The 5598-nt window shown below is 45.5% G+C and overlaps 1 non-coding gene across 1 annotated transcript; it reads right to left on the bottom strand.

The window, feature by feature from the left end:
- Positions 1-453: 453 nt before the first annotated feature.
- trnaw-cca (transfer RNA tryptophan (anticodon CCA)) lies at positions 454-525 on the bottom strand. Its single transcript has one exon. It is a non-coding gene; the product is annotated as a tRNA-Trp (tRNA).
- Between the last annotated feature and the right edge of the window lie 5073 nt (positions 526-5598).

The following is a 5598-nucleotide window of genomic DNA, read 5'->3' as shown; positions in this document are numbered from 1 at the left end:
TAATTATCCACCAATACGATATCTTTTGTTCCACCAAAACTGGAAACAATGATCTGTCTTTATATTGCAGTCGGATGTCGAAAATCGCAGCGATCTTCACGTTATTATAGTTTACTGAGGCCATAACAGCATTGCGTGGCAGTTTGATGTGACTAAAACCTGGATGGCAATCTCTAGATTATGTTGTAAAAATATCAGTATAATGTTATTCACACCGCGCGGTCACCAACTGAACGAACCGGCTATGTTTAAATCCCGTGATGAACAGTCTGTGTTTTACTTCTCACATTGCGGGGAGCTGAGCATTTACCCAAACAATGGGCACACCACCGCCCCGACACAGTGTTTACAAATCAAACTGATCGAAAGTTTCCACAAAGAAGATTAGACACGACCAATATACGGAAAGAACGAACTCCTTCCTTGATTTGAAGTGTAAGAAGTTGACTGTAGTGAGCCTGACGTGATTTGAACACGTAACCTTCTGATCTGGAGTCAGACGCGCTACCGTTGCGCCACAAGCTCACGAACGGTTGGTACCCTCTATTCATGCTTAAGGGAAGTGATCGCACTACAATGATTTTACGTTCATGTCTGTTGTGTTTCTCCCCCTTCTCTTCCAAGGGTTGGGCTTGTCTTTCGACTTGCAGAAGTTGAGATGCTCTGGATGCTGTGATCCACGGCAAACACAGGCTGGAGGACCTTCAGCTGAGAAAGATGCAGCTGGAAGCCGGGCTGCAGACACGTTGGGGGGAAAAGGGGAAAGTTAACTGGACACTTTGTTCTGGGAGATGGTCATTCCTCTACAGACAAAGCCTTCTGACTGGGTCAGTGGACAAGGTCAAGTGGGTGTCAGCACAGGTCAGACAGATAAAGGGGATCTGAGAGAGGTCTGCACGAGTGAGGAGCTAACTGGCTGCGTGGTGGGATTAAGAACAATGTTGGGGAGGGGCAGTGGTGGTCAGGGAGAGAATAGTGGCAGGGATTGTCACCATTCTCTGCAGTTGGCAGCAGAAGACCAGATTGCATCAGTGTCTGCCTGGCGCCAGGATTTGGGAACCGGTGTGCTCAGGGCTGGAGAAATGGAAAAGGGAAGTTGCAGCAGGCGTGGTCTAACAATGTCAGGAGGAGAGAGCCTCTGCTGAAGGTTCATGAGAATTCAGAAGTGACAAAGACAAGACAGAACTCCAAAGCTCTGGGTGGCATGGTAGCTCAGTGGTTAGCACCACTGCCTCACAGTACTACGGACTTCGGTTCAATTCCACTCTCATACAGCTCTCTGTGTGGACTTTGGCATGTTCTCACCTTTGTATCTGCGTGGGTGAAATCTGGGTGCTCCAGTTTCCTCCGATAGTCTAACCATCTGAAGTTTAGGGTGGATTGGCCATGCTGAAGTGTCCAGGGATCTGCAACCTAGGGTGGGTTAACTATGGGGAAAGTGGGTGGTTGGAAGGTCAGTCTGAAATTTATGGGCCGAATGGCCCGTAGGGATTATATGAATCTACCGTCTTAGCCATGTGTCTATTGAGAAACGATTGCCCCCAAGTCTGCTGTTAATGGAGTGGGTTCCAGTTCATGGGTAAGGTGGGATTTGTGCTGTCACTTCCCCATCCCACTGTCCCCATGCATTCTCTCTCAACTCACAGTCTGCACTCACCAAATATCTCTGCCCAGCCATTCTCTCTCTCTCTCCCCCTCATTTTCTGCCCCCACCCTCTGTCCCCAAGTCTTTCTCCTCCCCTTCACTCTCTGTCCCCTGTCCCATTTTCTCTCTCTCTCCCCCTACCCTTTGCTCCCCTATCCATTCTCTCTGTCTCTCTTCTACCCCAGCCTCTGCGCCCCTGTCCATTCCCTCCCCCCCCCCCCCCCCCATCCTTTCTCCTATCTCGAGCCCTCTTTGATTGCTGTATCAAGCCCTTCTCGGGAAAGAGAGACAATGGATGGTGATGAATCAACCTGGAAGACAGGGGTGCACAAGAAATGGCTGATTTTAAAATTGAGAACAGCTGAAATGATATATTCAGAAACATTGTTAATGTCTAAAAGCATAAAGCTGCAGACATGTTGCTGAAACTTGCATTGAATTAGGCGGGTAAAGTCATACAGCACAGAAACAGACTCTGCAGTCCAGCTCACCCATGCTGACTGGATACCCTAAATTAATCTCGTGACCCATTTGCCAGTATTTGACCCATATCTCTCTCAACCCTTCCAATACATATACCCAACCAGATGCCTTTTAAATTTTATAATGGTACCAGCTCCCATCACTTCCTCTGGCAGCCTATTCCACACATGCACCACCCTCTGTATGAAAAAAAATACAAATCTATGCCTTCCTCACTCCCTAGTTTTATCTGTACTGATACCTTCGGGGATCATAAGACCATAAGACCATAAGACATAGGAGTGGAAGTAACGCCATTCGGCCCATCGAGTCCACTCCGCCATTCAATCATGGCGATGCGCATTTCAGCTCCACTTACCAGCGTTCTCCCCGTAGCCCTTAATTCCTCTAGACAACAAGAATCTATCAATGTCGGCCTTGAAGACATTTAGCGTCCCGGCTTCCACTGCACTCCGTGGCAATGAATTCCACAGGCCCACCACTCTCTGGCTGAAGAAATGTCTCCACATTTCTGTTCTGAATTGACCCCCTCTAATTCTAAGGCTGAGTCCACGGGTCGTAGTCTCCTCGCCTAACGGAAACAATTTCCTAGCATCCACCTTTTCTAAGCCATGTATTATTTTGTACGTCTCTATTAAGTCTCCCCTTAATCTTCTAAACTCCAACGAATACAATCCCAGTATCCTCAGGCGTTCCTCATATGCTAGACCTGTCATTCCAGGGATCATCCGTGTGAATCTCCGCTGGACACGTTCCAGTGCCAGTATGTCCTTCCTGAGGTGTGAGGACCAAAACTGGACACAGTACTCCAAATGGGGCCTAACCAGAGCTTTATAAAGTCTTAGTAGTACATCTCTGCTTTTATATTCCAACCCTCTTGAGATAAGAGACAACATTGCATTCGCTTTCTTCATCACAGACTCAACCTGCATGTTTACCTTTAGAGAATCCTCGACTAGCACTCCCAGATCCCTTTGTGCTTTGGCTTTATTAATTTTCTTACCCCATTTAGAAAGTAACCCATGCTTTTATTCTTTTTGCCAAAGTGCAAGACCTCGCACTTGCTCACGTTAAATTCCATCAGCCATTTCCTGGACCACTCTCCCAACCTGTCTAGATCCTTCTGTAGCCTCCCCACTTCCTCAGTACTACCTGCCTGTCCACCTAACTTCGTATCATCGGCAAACTTTGCTAGAATACCCCCGGTTCCCTCATCCAAATCATTAATATATAATGCGAACAGCTGTGGCCCCAGCACCGAATCCTGCGGGACACCGCTCGTCACCGGCTGCCATTCTGAAAAAGAACCTTTTATCCCAACTCTCTGCCTTCTGTTAGACAGCCAATCCTCAATCCACCCCAGCAGCTCACCTCGAACACCATGGGCCCTCACCTTGCTCAGCAGCCTCCCGTGTGGCACCTTATCAAAGGCCTTTTGAAAGTCTAGATAGACCACATCCACTGGGTTTCCCTGGTCTAACCTACTTGTCACCTCTTCAAAAAATTCCAACAGGTTTGTCAGGCATGACCTCCCTTTACTAAATCCATGTTGACTTGTTCTAATCCCACCCTGCTCTTCCAAGAATTTAGAAACCTCATCCTTAATGATGGATTCTAGAATTTTACCAACAACCGAGGTTAAGCTGATTGGCCTATAATTTTCCATCTTTTGCCTTGATCCTTTCTTGAACAAGGGGGTTACAACAGCCATCTTCCAATCATCCGGGACCTTTCCTGACTCCAGTGACTCTTGAAAGATCTCAACCAATGCCTCTGCTATTTCCTCAGCCACCTCTCTCTAGGGTGTAACCCATCGGGGCCAGGAGATTTATCAATTTTAAGACTTTTTAAGTTTTCTAGCACTATCTCTTTCGTAATGGCAACCATACTCAACTCAGCCCCGTGACACCCTTTAATTTTTGGGATATTACTCATGTCTTCCACTGTGAAAACTGACGCAAAGTACTTGTTAAGTTCTCCTGCTATTTCCTTATCTCCCATCACTAGGCTTCCTGCATCAGTTTGAAGTGGCCCAATGTCTACTTTTGCCTGTCGTTTGTTTCTTATGTACTGAAAGAAACTTTTACTATTATTTCTAATATTACTGGCTAGCCTACCTTCATATTTGATCCTCTCATTTCTTATTACACTCTTTGTTATCCTCTGTTTGCTTTTGTATCCTTCCCAATCTTCTGATTTCCCACTGTTCTTAGCCACTTTACAGGATCTCTCTTTTTGTTTAATACATTTCCTGACTTCCTTTGTCAGCCAAGGTTGTCTAATCCCTCCCCGGTTAATCTTTCTTTTCTTGGGGATGAACCTCTGTACAGTGTCCTCAATTATACCTACAAACTCCTGCCATTTTTGCTCTACTGTCTTCCCGGTTAGCCTCTCCTTCCAGTCTATTTTAGTCAGTTCCTCTCTCATGCCCTCATAATTACCTTTATTCAACTGTAACACCATTACATCCGATTTTGCCTTCTCCCTTTCAAACTCCAGACTGAACTCTACCATATTATGGTAGATCTCTGGACTTGGACAGCAAGGTTCCTTTGTTCCTCAGCACTCTGTAGGGACCTACTATTTATTGATTAATTTCCTCCATTGTTACATTTCACAGAATGCCTGGAGATTAAATTCCATCTCTCTGCCCCCATTTACCAGCTGATTGGTATCAAACTGTGGCCGGAGACCATCGTCCTCACTATCAAAACCACCACCTTTGCAGAGTTTACTCCTAAACAGAGGGGGGCAGCACTGTCTCCAGCTAAGCAGAGGGAATTGTGTGTGCGTGTTGTGGGGGCTTGGAAACTTTTCAAGCTCCCTTTCCTTCATTTTTTAATCCCACCAAATCCGTGTGGTTTGAGTTTTTATAACAGAAAACAGCACAGGGTTTAATTTTAACTTCCCACTGGCTGAAACTTTGAAGATGCCCTCCAACATCTGAGAGTAAAACACTTTAGTTCCCCTCCCCTCCCTCCATGTGTAACACAGGGTTGTGGGATTGGCAATTGTTATTATTTTGTGATCTATTCCAAATGAAATTTTATCTCTGTTCACTTGCGCCTGCGCAGTCTGTTTTTGTGCTTCCTGCGAGATCAGACTAGCAACTTTTAAATCCTTATGTTAAGCAGTAGAAGCAAACAGTAGATCAGCAATTATATTTTGAGAGTGGTAATTCTAGCCCTGGTAATCCCGTTGGGTCAACAGAGAGAGAGAGGGAGAGGATGTCACATCTAAAGTGCATACAGAAGAGTTGTTACACTTGTTCAGTCAGTTGAGTTGGTTCTGCCCTCAGATGTGATGTTGCTTTTCATGGATCATAATTAAACTACAACGGAACACATTAAATTGAAGGAATTCAATTGAAAGGGCAATTTGAGTGAATAAATGGAAAACTGCTTAAAGATTGTCTCTTGGTCTTTTAGTTCACCAATTAGAAGTTGTTGGTTTGACAACTCTCCTAATCA

Source organism: Chiloscyllium punctatum, chromosome 36, assembly GCF_047496795.1.
Source record: "Chiloscyllium punctatum isolate Juve2018m chromosome 36, sChiPun1.3, whole genome shotgun sequence".
NCBI lineage: Eukaryota > Metazoa > Chordata > Chondrichthyes > Orectolobiformes > Hemiscylliidae > Chiloscyllium > Chiloscyllium punctatum.
This window is presented reverse-complemented; position numbering and strand designations above follow the sequence as displayed.